The sequence below is a fragment of the Schistocerca nitens genome, chromosome 5, assembly GCF_023898315.1.
Source record: "Schistocerca nitens isolate TAMUIC-IGC-003100 chromosome 5, iqSchNite1.1, whole genome shotgun sequence".
In the NCBI taxonomy this organism is placed as follows: domain Eukaryota; kingdom Metazoa; phylum Arthropoda; class Insecta; order Orthoptera; family Acrididae; genus Schistocerca; species Schistocerca nitens.
Window position 1 is genome coordinate 803,041,589 of NC_064618.1, and position 15,637 is coordinate 803,057,225.

The window sequence follows — 15,637 nt, forward strand, 5'->3', positions numbered from 1 at the left end:
AGACGGAATAATAAGAGTTGAAGACCAAGAACGAAGTTCTCGGATTAAAAAGTTGTACACTTTAACCAAGAGGGCGCACAGGATTAACGACGAATAATATCTGAAGGCCGAACTACAAAAACACAGGTCCATTTTTGGAGCCAATGATTATGGGAAGAAGATGACAGATAAAACAGTGACGACATAGGATGAAGGTAACAGGAAAGTTCAAAAGGAAGCAAAAATCATCGCCCGACTACCATATTTTGAAGGGGTTACTGAACGTGTGGGCAAAATTCTCCCCCGAACAGGTATCAAGCCGTTTTCCGAAGCAGCAGGTGGCATAAAAGATGCTCTTCAATCCACGAAAGATGCAATTGACGAGATACGTGCTGTTGGAGTTTACGAAATCGGATGTGAGTGTAGACTAGTTTATGTGAGCGAGACGGGGCAACCGATCAGTACACGGTTATCTGAACATGAAAGATACAACTGACGGCAAGTCAGAAGAACAGGAGGATGGGTGCGGCAAACAGTCAGAATTTCGAGAAGCCCGCGTGCTAACAAAACCGCCTCTTACCTGCAGGAGGAAGATTAGAGAAGGGACCGAAATGGCCAATCGACCCGCCAACATGAATAGAGAGAACGAGTACCGACTTCCGGCGTCTTGGCTGCGGAACGGCACTTCATGGGAAGCAACACACACAGGCGCGCGGAAGAACAAAGCGACCGCAGGTACACGCAGCATTAGCACGCCTCAGCCACCACTGGGCAGCAACTAAACAGCGCTACATCACAACCGCCGCCCGTCCCTCATTCGCTTATTTCCATCAGTGGCAAGCAAAAAAGCAAACACCAATCAAGAACGCCTATATTTCCACCAATGAAAAGAAATAATGCAAACACCAATGAAGGACGTCTAACAGCCCTTCTCCTACTCTTCGACACCTATCAGGTTACAATAATATCCTCTTCCGCTTGTATATAATGATCAAAACTTTCCTCATTCAGCAGTTAGCAAAGACACCCTGAGAAAGGCCATTTGCAACAGTGGCCGAAACATTGATAATGCAGTCACGCACCCAGAAGAATTTCACTGAGTGTGACAACGGCAGCGGAAGCCTACTGTTACAAAACGGTGTACAAACATTTATCCTTTGTTATCTGAATGCCCGTTCCCGCACATTTACGTTAGGCTTTCTGGATGTTTATTTGAAACAATGTAGGATATAAGCAGCATCCGTGTTTTAATCCTTTCTTAATTCTGAAAGACTAACATACATCTTTTCAAGCTCACTCCCCATCAAGACTCCAAAACAGTTTCTTCAGCAGCACGGAGTCGTAGACCTTCCCGAGATCTATGAACACTAAATGGCTACTGAGATTTATTTCCAGTCTCTTTTACATTAGTTGTCATACAGTAAAAAAGTTGTCATTACAAGATCTTCCATTCTGGAATCCACTTTGCTCTTCAACGCCAATCATCATGCATTGCATCGTGTCTATTAGACCCCGACTATGAAACCTACCAATAGAGTTTGCAACACTGATTGGTTCAAATGGCTCTGAGCACTATGGGACTTAACTTCTAAGGTCATCAGTCCCCTAGAACTTAGAACTACTTAAACCTAACTAACCTAAGGACATCACACACATCCATGCCCGAGGCAGGATTCGAACCTGCGACCGTAGCGGTCACGCGGTTCCAGACTGTAGCGCCTTTAACCGCTTGGCCACACCGGCCGGCCTTGCAACACTGATTCCATGATAATTTTTACATAGATTCTTACTACCTTTTTATAAAACAGACTTAGATATGACAAATTCCATTCTTTGGGCACTTCTTCACCCTCTAACATACAGACATTAGACAACCTGCTCAAATATTCTCGTGCCACATTCGCCCCGTGTTTCACTGGTATGTTTTCTAGTCTAGGAGATTTTTCATTTTACATTTCTTTCACAGATCTTCCAACTTCTGCTGTAGTTACTGGGTATACATGTTCCACAGATAACTCACTGTAGAAATCCGGTTCTCTCTCCCATTAGTAGTGTCTTGAAATGATTTTCCCATTCTCTTATGCCAATCAGTGTTATACGAGGGTTGGAACTTAAATAATGGCAACTATTTATTCACAACCGATACAAAAGAGTTACATGTTTGCACCTGTTACTGTCCTTCAAAGTAGTCACCAGCGTTGTGTAGAACCTGTTGCTAGGGATGCGGAAGGCGTAGTTTACCGTTAGCAGAGTCTGTTCTGTTGATGGTGCGAATGAAGCGGTCTACTGCCTGTCGAATCTCTGGAACAGTTCTGAAGCGAATGCCACGAAGTGGTTCCTTCATCTTCGGAATCAAATCAAAGTCACAAGGACTTAAGTCCGGGGAGTGTGGTAGATGGTACAGTACTTCCCAGTCCCATCGACCGAACAGAGCAGCCACAGCTTGGGCTGTATGTGCCCGCGCATTGTCGAACAAAATGATGGATGGGTTGCGCAGAAAGTGTCGCCTCTTCTTTCGCAAAGCTCGCCGCAGGCGATGCTCCAAAAACGAACAGTAATACGACTTAAGTGCTAGTGACTTTGATTTGATTCCGAAGATGAAGGAACCACTGCGTGGCATTCCCTTCCGAACTGTTCCAGAGAATTAACAGGCAGCAGACCGCTCCATTCGCACCATCAGCAGAACAGGCTCTGCTAACGGTATACTAGGCCTTCCACATCGCTGGCAACGGGCTCTACACAGCGCTGGTGACTACTTTGAAGAATAGTAACAGGGGCAAATATGTAACTCTTTTGTATCAGTTGTGAATAAATAGTTGCCACTATTTGTTCCAACCCTCGTATTTTACCCTTCTTTCACAACTCTTAAACTCTTCACTGTCTTCAGGGCTTCTGCTACCTTTGTTCCTACTAGTAATTTCTTTCCTATCGCCACGTATATTTTTTTATCCTTCACTTTTACCTTTTGCCCTAAGTTTTCCGTCCACCATCGTGGACTTTAATTTCTTTCTTCGCTTTGCCAACACAGCGCTTTATATGCTGCCTCACGAATGCACTTTTACTGTTTTCTGTAGTCATGTTAATGACTATCGAACAGCCTTAGGTAATGATAGAACAGTGTGTGATTGTTATTGGACAACAAATTCTTTTTTACCATCGTATACACTGATGCTGCAAAGAAGGAAACTACTTTTCCTTCTAAATATGCTGCCGGATTTATTGTTGCAACAGTGCATATGCAGTACATGAAACGACTGATTTACAGATCAATAGTACAAGCAGTTCTGACGTACCATATATCGACCCATGCTCAAACACCAATATTAGTACGCGCTATAACCTACACAGGCGCAAATGCAGGCGCTGACTCTCGCATCTAGTCGATCGTACTGTTCTGGGCTACGTTATGCCGCGCCTGCTCCACCTGTTCAAGTAATTCTGTAAGAGCTGTTGGTTGACGAGTAATTCGCGTCACTTCTCGTCTCAACATATTCTACAAGTCCAGATATCGTGCTGGACAGGAAAGTTGCTGCACATCTTGCAGAGCACCTTGAGCTTCACAGCCAGTGTGTGGATGAGCATTATCCTGTTGGAACATCACATCATCACGGTAAATGATGACAGCCAAAACAGTTGCAGGATAAAGATTTATTAAAATTCTTGACCATGGTTTCGGTATATCTAAATATACCATCATCAGAAGTAAAATACCTAAAATTACATCCTGCAATGGAGATTAATAAAACAATTTTGCCAAAGACGTCGTCAGTAGTTAAAACATCATCTCCATTTATACAACATAATCATGACGACGATTTTGGCACAATTGTTTCATTAATCTCCATTGCAAGATGTAATTTTAGGTATTTTACTTCTGATGAAGGTGTATTTAGATATACCGCAACCATGGTCAAGAATTTTAATAAATCTTTATCCTGCAACTGTTTTGGCTGTCATGAAATGAAATGTGTGTGAAATCTTATGGGACTTAACTGCTAAGGTCATAAGTCCCTAAGCTTACACACTACTTAACCTAAATTATCCTAAGGACGAACACACACACCCACGCCCAAGGGAGGACTGGAACCTCCGCCAGGACCAGCCGCACAGTCCATGACTGCACCGCCCTAGACCACGTGGCTAATCCGGCGCGGCTTGGCTGTCATCATTTACCGTGAAGAATTTCAACAGTTGCTGCTACGGCCATGTTTAAAATCTTGCAACAACACATCATCTTCCTGTTGCAAGAACACCAAAAGAATGGATCTAAGAACATTCTGCACTTACCGAGCGTGGGTTAGCTTCCTCTCCAGGAACACCAAAGGTGAACGAAAACTGTAGCTTATCGCAGCCCAGGCCCTAAGACCTGAGGTGGGGCCAGTGTGGCTTGGACGAATACACCCTACGAGACAGCAGTCACCAGGCCTACGCCGCAAGTGCAAACGATCACCAGAGTCTGCTTCAATCGCTTAAGACTATGACGCGCCAATCCATCTTCCAAGTGATTCTCTAATGGCACCAATCGAGCCGTGGACGTCGATGCTGTGGCGTTCAAATGGTTCAAATGGCTCTGAGCACTATGGAACATAACATCTGAGGTCATCAGTCCCCTACAACTTAGAACTACTTAAACCTAAGGACATCACACACATCCATGCCCGAGGTAGGATTCGAACCTGCGACAGCAGCGGTCGTGCGGTTCCAGACTGCAGCACCTAGAACCACTCGGTGCTGTGGCGTGGGTGGAAGACAGACTACACTAATGGCCATTAAAATTGCTACACCAAGAAAAATGCAAATGATAACCGGGTATTCATTGGACAAATATATTATACTAGAACTGATATGTGATTACATTTTCACGCAATTTGGGTGCATAGATCCTGGAAATCAGTACCCAGAACCACCAACTCTAGCCGTAATAACGGCCTTGATACGCCTGGGCATTGAGTCAAAAAGAGCTTGGATGGCGTGTACAGGTACAGCTGGCCATGCAGCTTCAACACGATACCACAGATCATCAAGAGTAGTGACTGGCGTATTGTGACGAGCCAGTTGCTCGGCCACCATTGACCAGACGTTTTCAATTGGTGTGAGATCTGGAGAATGTGCTGGCCAGGACAGCAGTCAACAATTTTCTGTATCCAGAAAGGCCCGTACAGGACGTGCACCATGCGGTCGCGCATTATCCTAGTGAAATGTAGGGTTTCGCAGGGATCGAATGGAGGGTAGAGCCACGGGTCGTAACACATCTGAAATGTAACGTCCACTGTTCAAAGTGCCGTCAATGCGAACAAAAGGTGACCGAGACGTCTAACCAATGGCACCCTATACCACCACGCCGCGTGATACGCCAGTGTGGCGATGACGAAACACGCTTCCAATGTGCGTTCACCGCGATGTCGCCAAACACGGATGCGACCATCATGATGCTGTAAACAGAACCTGGATTCATTCGAAAAAATAACATTTTGCCATTCGTGCACCCAGGTTCGTCGTTGAGTACATCATCGCAGGCGCTCCTGTCTGTGATGCAGCGTCAAATGGTAACCGCAGCCACGGTCTCCGAGCTGATATTCCATGCTGCTGAAAACGTCGCCGAACTGCTCGTGCAGATGGTTTTTGTCTTGCAAACGTCCCCATCTGTTGACTCAGGGATCGAGACGTGGCTACACGATCCGTTACAGCCATGCGGATAAGATGCCTGTCATCTCGACTGCTAGTGATACGAGGCCGTTGGGATCCAGCGCGGCGTTCCGTATTATCCTCCTGAACCCACGGATTCCATATTCTGCTAACAGTCATTGGATCTCGACCAACGCGAGCAGTAATGTCGCGATACGATAAACCGCAATCGCGATAGGCTACAATCCGACCTTTATCAAAGTCGGAAACGTGATGGTACGCATTTGTCCTCCTTACACGAGGCGTTACAACGTTTCACCAGGCAACGTTGGTCAACTGCTGTTTGTGTATAAGAAATCGGTTGGAAACTTTCCTCACGTCAGAGCGTTGTAGGTGTCGCTACCGGCGCCAACGCTGTGTGAATGCTCTGAAAAGCTAATCATTTGCATATCACAGCATCTTCTTCCTGTCGGTTAAATTTCGCGTCTGTAGCACGTCATCTTCGTGGTGTAGCAATTTTAACGGCCAGTAGTGTATTTCGTATGACAGCTGGATCACTCTCGTGGTCGTTCTACGCACACTCACTGCAAATTTGTATGTTGATCTATTGATTTGACCTTTTGTGCTGCCATTCATGAACAGCGTTCCAGGGGTGTTACCAACAGGACAACGCTCGTCCACATACCGCCGTTCTAACCCAACATGCTCTACAGAAAGTCGACGTGTTGCCTTAGTCTGCTCGATCACCAGATCTTCCTCCAATCGAACACAAATTCGTGTATCATCCGACGTCAACTGCAGAGTCATCCACAACCAGCTTTAACCGTCACTATATTGACCGACCAAATGCAACAGCCATGGAAATCCACCCCATAAACTGACATCTGGCACCTGTACAACGCAATTCATATATGTTTCTATGCTTGCATTCAACATTCTGGGGGCTACATGGGTTATTAATGTACCAGAATTTCACATTTGCAATGGCTTATCTCACGCTTTCATTAACCTGTCACCTTGAAACATTAATCACTTAAATGGGTTACCTTAACAAATGTATTCCCGAAATTCATTAATTATTTTTTGGTGTTGCGATTTTTTACCGTTAGTGTATATTCGTGTCTCTATTTCAGTATCGGCGCTGGAATTCGAGACCCCCACCTCAAACAAATTAATACAGTAACATCACATAGCACGTTAGGGGACTAACAGACAAAAGAGAGTTACATGGACACAAATGACGAAGATTTCCCCTCCATTGAGCCCAGGGTCAGAGGTAAAGCAAGTTCAAATTCTAGCAGCAAATTGGCAGTCATTTACGTGTTAACTTACTTAACTATGACTTGACAGGACTACATTTGAAGGGCTTATTTCAATAGTGGTACAAGTCCATTACCTCCACTTTTCTTTCTATAATGCTTCTGAAATTAATGATCCAAACAAACAGAAATAAAGGTTCTTCTCTCGCAAGAAGCGATATGCTTGAATATTTCTGGTATCTCAACTGCAGATTTTTCAGCGCTCATTTACCGTTAAGATTCTGTATCTCAGAATGAACAAAAATGGACTTTTACCACTATTGAAATAAGCTCTTCATTTATAAGATTGCCAACACGCACTTGGTTTATATCTGCAACTATCTCTTTCTAGGGCGTAAATACGACGCTGCACGCCAGTCACGTTGCGACCACATTTGTTGGGGATTAGGAATATACTCTAGATTCAGTAGTTAAAAAAAAAGAGAAAAATTACAAATAATTTAGGTTTCGTAAGAAGCGCAGGAAGAAGAACGTTCTAGATTCACCGCGTATGTTTCTTATTTATAACGAAAATGGGATATGAATGGCATTTTAATATATTTCTACTGTCAATAATTTTCTATAGTTTTGCATAGTACCAAATGTCCATAATTTGATACTTCAGAGAATTTGCGAAGAGACTAGGTCGAGCCGGAGGTGTGCCCGTGCGGTTCTAGGCGCTTCAGTTTGGAACCGCGCGACCGCTACGTCGCAGGTTCGAATCCTGCCTCGGGCATGGACGTGTGTGGTGTCCTTAGTTTCGTTAGGTTTAAGTAATTCTAAGTTCTAGGGGACTGATGGCCTTAGAAGTTTAGTCCCATAGTGCTCAGAGCCATTTTTAGACTAGGTCGAAATTGTGTGCAGAACACGGAAACTGACACAGCCGCTTGCTGTTCGCTGGCGCTTTTAACTTCATGTAACGCAAAAGCTTTGAAAATACCGTTTCTGAAGTACTGTGTAGTCAATGCCATATCATAATGATTAATTTATAGCGCTTCTGCGACAGACCGAATGATAAGCAACTGACGCAGATGAAGCTTTAATGTAGCAGACAGCAATTCTGCACACAGTATGTCGTAGCTGGAAGTAACGACATGGTAGTTATTTCGGACCTTGTACTAGCTGCCTGAGAGACAACAGCAAAAACTTAACAAAGAGCTGACTATGCTAAGTACTGTTGCTCATTACATTTATTCCTTTCTGCACAAGCAGTATATATTACAATGAAATGTGGACCTCAGTTGATAATATCAAAAACCGTAAGAAGACAAATCTTCACAAATATTTAAATACAGAAAGTAAGATAAGAAAATATATGAACAAAATCAACAAAACGAAGAAAACAAGCCCTTGAAATAAATGTGTCGCCATAGGTATTACTTCAGGAGCGTTTCTTGTACTAACTTTGTGTGGGAAGGTGGCATTACACAAGAAAAATTTTACCTGTGTTTCCAGGCTGTGGCTAAGCCATGTCTCCGCAATATCCTTTCTTTCAGGAGTGCTAGTTCTGCAAGGTTCGCAGGAGAGCTTCTGTAAAGTTTGGAAGGTAGGAGACGAGATACTGGCAGAAGTAAAGCTCTGAGGACCGGGTGTGAGTCGTGCTTCGGTAGCTCAGATAGTAGAGCACTTGCCCGCGAAAGGCAAAGGTCCCGAGTTCGAGTCTCGGTCGGGCACACAGTTTTAATCTGCCAGGAAGTTTCTTTACCTGTGTTGCCACAAGTTTGTGAATCATAAGGAAAAGCGTTTCTTACAATGAGGTACTTTAAGAAGAACCCAACATCAAGCATTTAAAATGATGGAAAGATGACATTTTACGTGTTAGTGGCTGGTAGTCATATACCGAATATAAATCAGTAGTAAAATGTAAACGTCGTGTGGCTAGGGCCTCCCGTCGGGTAGACTGTTCGCCAGGTACGAGGGTGAGTCAAATGAAAACATTAAATATTTTTTAAAATATTATTTATTCTGCAGAAGTGATACAAAGCTGTATCACTTTTCAGCATAATCTCTCCCACGGTCAATGCAAGTCCTCCAGCGCTTACAAAGTGCATAAATTCCTTTAGAAAAAAAATATTTTTATATTCCGCACAACCACTCATGCACCGCGTAGCGTACGTCTTCATCAGAACGGAAGTTCTTCCCTCTCATTGCGTCTTTGAGTGGTCCAAACATATGGAAATCACTTGGGGCAAGGTCTGGTGAGTATGGTGGATGAGGAAGACACTCAAAATGCAGATCTGTGATTGTTGCAACTGTTGTACGGGCAGTGTAGGGCCTTGAATTGTCATGTTGCAAAAGGACACCTGCTTACAGTAGTCCACATCGCTTTGATTTGACTGCTGGCCGCGGATGATTTTTTTGGAGATCTGTGTATGATGCACTGATGACAGTGGTCCCTCTAGGCATGTAATGCTCCAAAATGACGCCTTTTTCGTCCCAAAAGAGAGTCAGCATAACCTTCCCTGCTGATGGTTCTGTTCGAAACTTCTTTCGTTTTGGTGATGAGGAATGGCACCATTCCTTGCTCGCTCTCTTCGTTTCCGGTTGGTGGAAGTGAACCCAGGTTTCGCCCCCAGTATCGATTCTTGCAAGGAAGCCATCACCTTCTCGTTCAAAGCACCGGAGAAGTTCTTCACAAGCATCAACACGTCGTTCTTTCATTTCTGGAGTCAGCTGCCGTGGCATCCATCTTGCAGACACTTTGTGAAACTGGTGCACATCATACACAATGTGGTGTGCTGACCCATGACTAATCTGTAAACATGCTGCAACGTCATTTAGTGTCACTCGGCGGTTTTCCTTGACTATGGCTTCAACTGCTGCAATGTTCTGTGGAGTCACAACTCGTTGTGCCTGACCTGGACGAGGAGCATCTTCCACTGAAGTCACACCATTCGCGAACTTCCTACTCCATTTGTAGACTTGCTGCTGTGACAAACATGCATCACCGTACTGAACCATCATTCGTCGATGAATTTCAATAGGTTTCACACCTTTACTACGCAAAAACCGAATAACAAAACGCTGGTCTTCCCTGGTGCAAGTCGCAAATGGGGCGGCCATCTTTATACTGATACTGCGACGGTATGTGTGCACCTGCACTATGCTGCCACCTACAGGCCATTCTGCACGCTGTTTGTAGCACGCTTACCAACTTACAGGATAACGGAGCGAAATTTCGATTTGTTATTACAAATTTAAGGCTTTCATTTGACTCACCCTCGTACAAGTCTTTTGACATGACGCCACTTGGGCGACTGGCGCGTCGATGTGGACGAAATGATGATTAGGACAACACAACACCCAATCCGTGAGCAGAGAAAATCTCCGACCCAGCCGGGAATCGAACCTGGGCCCTGAGGTCTGTGATTGTTGCAACTGTTGTACGGTTAGTGTGGGGCCTTCATTGTCATGTTGCAAAAGCACACCTGCTGTGTCATGTGTCACATGTGCCACATTCTGTCGCGCTGACCACTCAGCTACCAGGGGCGGACAAATCAGTAGTGCCTTGACATTATCAACTCGGAATCTACATTTTCGTGAAGATTTCTTACTTGTTATCAACTTCCATAAATTCTACGAATTTAAACACTTTTGCACAGATTGCATCATTATGCTGCGTGGTAGCTGCTGCGCGTTTATCGTCCCCACAGTTTCCTGGGAAGAAACTGCGAGTGGAGTGCTTTGCATGCGGACATAGCGAGGTGACTGCAGCCGATGCACGGTGACGTCACGAAAACAACAGAAGGCCACTCCGTGTGGGCGCCGTGTTTACCAGCTAACAGCCGTTGCCTAACCTCTGCGATAAGAGCTGCAGCAGCAGCTAGCGCCTGTCACTTCCAGCGCGTGGCTGAAACTCTCAACCGTCTGAACAGTACACTTGCACAGAAGTAAATGCACTAAAAAGTTAAAAAAAAACACGTACATCTTACTTAATTTTGTCCATTGCTGTCAGTGCTGCTGCCGTGTCCGTATTACTTCCATAATAATAAAACACAAAATGCCTTCAGTCACTAATAGTAATTGTTATTGCCGTACGCGATATATTTCGAGCCCTTGCGTATCAGCTACACGTGATGTGGCCCCAGGGCTTGAAATGTTTCGTGCATTGCAGTAAAAATCACTATTAGTGATCGAAGGCGTTCTGATTTCCATGTAACGGAAGAACTTGTTTACTGGCACAGACACAAAACAATTCTCAGAAAATAATCAGGTTCATCCTTCGTCGGTCATGTCCGTATCTATATAAACACAAACAAGTACATGTTATAAGTCATGAAGCTTTTTTTTTTAATTCTCAGTTGCTGCATATTTGAAGGAAACTGTAGACTTCACAGGAGAAAGCTCAGTACATGGAGCCTTGTTCAAAGAGACTAACCGAAATGCAACGAAACCATCGGACACAGTATAGAAGGGAACCGCTGTACAGACCAACTATTAGAGCTTTTAATACGTCATTTACGGAAGAAGTGTTCACTGTGAATAGACAGTGGGTTGCCCATCTGTTTAGGCGTCAACGTAAACAAGGAGTCCAACAAAACGGGTGCCTGTGGCAGGCAGAGAGTTGGAAATTTTGCGATCAATAGAGCACTAAGTCTACAATAAAACGTTACGACTTCATATTCAAAGGTGAAGCTACTTCAGCCATTATAGGCGACATACACCTCTCAACGCGATCAATTTGCAGTGGATGTATTAATGAAGACTGATCCAAACAATGGCGCTTTGGAAAATATTTATTTCTCCGATGAGTCAACTTTTCATGTACTCGGCAAGCTAAACCGTCATAACGTTCATATATGTTCATAAGAGTGTCCTCACAATACACCTGAAACGGAATCAGAAAGTCCCAAGGTCAATGTGTGGTGCGGACTTATTGCTCAATTTTTTAAGTGAGTATGATATTCACGTATACAGGGTGTTACGAAAAGGTACGGCCAAACTTTCAGGAAACATTCCTCACACACAAAGAAAGAAAATATGTTATGTGGACATGTGTCCGGAAACGCTTACTTTCCATGTTAGAGCTCATTTTATTACTTCTCTTCAAATCACATTAATCATGGAATGGAAACATACAGCAACAGAACGTACCAGCGTGACTTCAAACACTTTGTTACAGGAAATGTTCAAAATGTCCTCCGTTAGCGAGGATACATGCATCCACACTCCGTCGCATGGAATTCCTGATGCGCTGATGCAGTCCTGGAGAATGGCGTATTGTATCACAGCCGTCCACAATACGAGCACGAAGAGTCTCTACATTTGGTACCGGGGTTGCGTAGACAAGAGCTTTCAAATGCTCCCATAAATGAAAGTCAAAAGGGTTGAGGTCAGGAGAGCGTGGAGGCCATGGAATTGGTCCGCCTCTACCAATCCATCGGTCACCGAATCTGTTGTTGAGAAGCGTACGAACACTTCGACTGAAATGTGCAGGAGCTCCATCGTGCATGAACCACATGTTGTCTCGTACTTGTAAAGGCAAATGTTCTAGCACCACAGTTAGAGTATCCCGTATGAAATCATGATAACGTGCTCCATTGAGCGTAGGTGGAAGAACGTGGGGCCCAATCAAGACATCACCAACAATGCCTGCCCAAACGTTCACAGAAAATCTGTGTTGATGACGTGATTGCACAATTGCGTGCGGATTCTCGTCAGCCCACACATGCTGATTGTGAAAATTTACAATTTGATCGCGTTGGAATGAAGCCTCATCCGTAAAGAGAACATTTGCACTGAAATAAGGATTGACACATTGCTGGATAAACCATTCGCAGAAGTGTACCCGTGGAGGCCAATCAGCTGCTGATAGTGCCTGCACACGCTGTACATGGTACGGAAACAACTGGTTCTCCCGTAGCACTCTCCATACAGTGACGTGGTCAACGTTACCTTGTACAGCAGCAACTACTCTGACGCTGACACTAGGGTTATCGTCAACTGCACGAGGAATTGCCTCGTCCATTGCAGGTGTCCTCGTCGTTCTAGGTCTTCCCCAATCGCGAGTCATAGGCTGGAATTTTCCGTGCTCCCCAAGACGCCGATCAATTGCTTCGAACGTCTTCCTGTCGGGTTGTCGGGACACCGTTCTGGAAACCTGTCTCGATACAAACGTACCGCACCACGACTATTGCCCCGTGCTAATCCATACATCAAATGGGCATCTGCCAACTCCGCATTTGTAAACGTTGCACTGACTGCAAAACCACGTTCGTGATGAACACCAACCTGTTGATGCTAAGTACTGATGTGCTTGATGCTAGTACTGTAGAGCAATGAGTCGCATGTCAACACAAGCACCGAAGTCAACATTACCTTCCTTCAATTGGGCCAACTGGCGGTGAATGGAGGAAGTACAGCACATACTGACGAAACTAAAATGAGCTCTAACATGGAAATTAAGCGTTTCCGGACACATGTCCACATAACATCTTTTCTTTATTTGTGTGTGAGGAATGTTTCCTGAAAGTTTGGCCGTACCTTTTTGTAACACCCTGTATATGTCACGAGAGCCTCCTGTGTCTATATCGGGACACCTGCAGCCTGCCGCCGTACTCCAGCATGATCTCGCTGGTACCTAAAAAGTTCGTCACTTTTTGGATGAAAAGTTTCCTGGTAGGTGGCAGGATGAGACGGTCAGGTTCGGTAGCTGACATCAGAGCGCGGCACTATCTTGTGGATTTTTGCAGAGGGCCAGGTGTACCGAACCCAGATTACAGACCTACAGAACGGAAGGCACGCGTTCGCAATGCATTTAAACATGTCGCCTTGGGGGCTCCTGGGCGCGAATGGAGAGAAACTGAATAGCGACGGAACGTTTTGCGTGCCTTTAGGGCTGTACACATTCACGCTTATGGATAAGAAATCGAAACTTCATGAGCTATCTTGCGACATGTTTAAAATCATTTTCGAATTTATTTAAGTCTTAAGAAGTAGAGATAACTTTGAACACCGCGTATTTTTGTTACTTTTTAAATATGCAAGAATTAAAAAAACTGCTGGTCTAAGTACAGTGTCATTTATTGACAGTTAAAAGGTCGTAGGTTACGGACTCGATTCCATATACTATTAAATAGAACCGTATAACCATAGTATCTGTCTGTTTTTCTATTCAAACACGCTAATCTCCTAAACTACTGGACGAATTTTCATGTGGTTTTCAAACGTAACTTGAGTATAGCTTGGGACAACATAGAGGCTTCATTTTATCAAAATTGGATCAAGCAAAAAACATTGTAATTTAAAGTTTTAGAAATCTGGTCAGCTTAGTAGTTCGGATGTTTATCTTAGTGACAGAGTAGTACACAAAAGAACCGATAAATGGTGCTGTTAGTTTTCTACTACCAAAGAAACAATAGATGGGACTGTTGGTTTCTTTACTTCAGTGACAGAAGTGTTTTTGGAAGTTTACAACAGTGACAGAATTAAGAGTCGCAATCTTATCTTTACAAATGCAAACTAGCATTGAATTTATTTCGCTGGGATCTGCGGATTTACTGATCTCGCTCCGTGTATTAAAAACTTAAAAATTGCTTTGCTTCTTTCGACAAGTATCGTTTATATGTGACTTCTTTGGCTAAGAAAAACGAATTTATTGACAAAGTGAACCTATGAGGGTTCTGCTTTTACCGACTGTGTGTCTGAACCCTAAAAAGCAATGCTATGAAAAGGCTTTTCTTTAATCCTAGAACAGTAAAGAGCGAAAATGTTACATTGCTACTAATCCGTTGTAAGCATTATTACTTCAAATTTATTCAAAGAAAGTCGTAGTTTATAGGGTTCACATAAGTTAATTACAATTATTAGATCTCCGATGGTAGGTTGCATACCAAATTAAGAACAAAATGTAGTGTTTTATACCCTACTGCAATCGTAAGTTATACGAGGGTTTAGTGACGCGAAGCGCGGGCCTATAGCTGGTTTAGACTAAGAACAACCGCGGCGGTCGAAGATTTTATTCACTCTCATTTTGTCAACGGCCTTTGGACCAAGGTTCAGGCCATTCGTTTGCCCTGCTCCTAAAAGCGGGGAAGTTAACAACGATGAACGGCATGAGTATGCAGAAGACAATGGGAACGATTGCATTAGTGATCCGCAGAATATGTGGTTTCCTAAAAGTAATCTAAAGATGATCAGTTTCTTAGCAAAGAATTCCAGAGGTAAACTAGGCTCCCGCTCGAACCTTCAGGTGGGGACTGCCCAGGAGAAGTTTTCTCTGGAAGTCGAATAACACTGGCATTCACAAATCGGAGCACAGTATGTTACAAGTACAGATGTAGGAGAATGGGACAAACGGAAAAGTAAACTGAACAGGCTAAAGTGAGTCTTGGTAGGGATTAGCGAAATAGAATGGAAATAGCACAGTGATTTCTTGTCAGACGGTTTTAGGGCAACAGAAGCAACATAAGTGGGTGGTGTAGCAGGTGTTGGAATCGTTGTTAACAGAAAAATAACCAACAGGGGAGTTGCTACCGGCAATGAAGTGACTGAGTTGCTTTTTTTGGGGACTTCAACTAAGCCAAATCTTGTCACCGATGTACAGTCTTACATTCCCACAACAGGCGCTGCTGATGAATAAATAGAGAACGTACAGTGTTGAGACAAGACATTGTGTTCATAATTTACTAGCGTCTTGGTCAAACTTTGGAATGTAATACAGTAGCGATTACGCATGGCAAGGATTCGACACTTCCTTGCCAGATTTCCGAGGTATGTGGCATCAAACGCTGTTT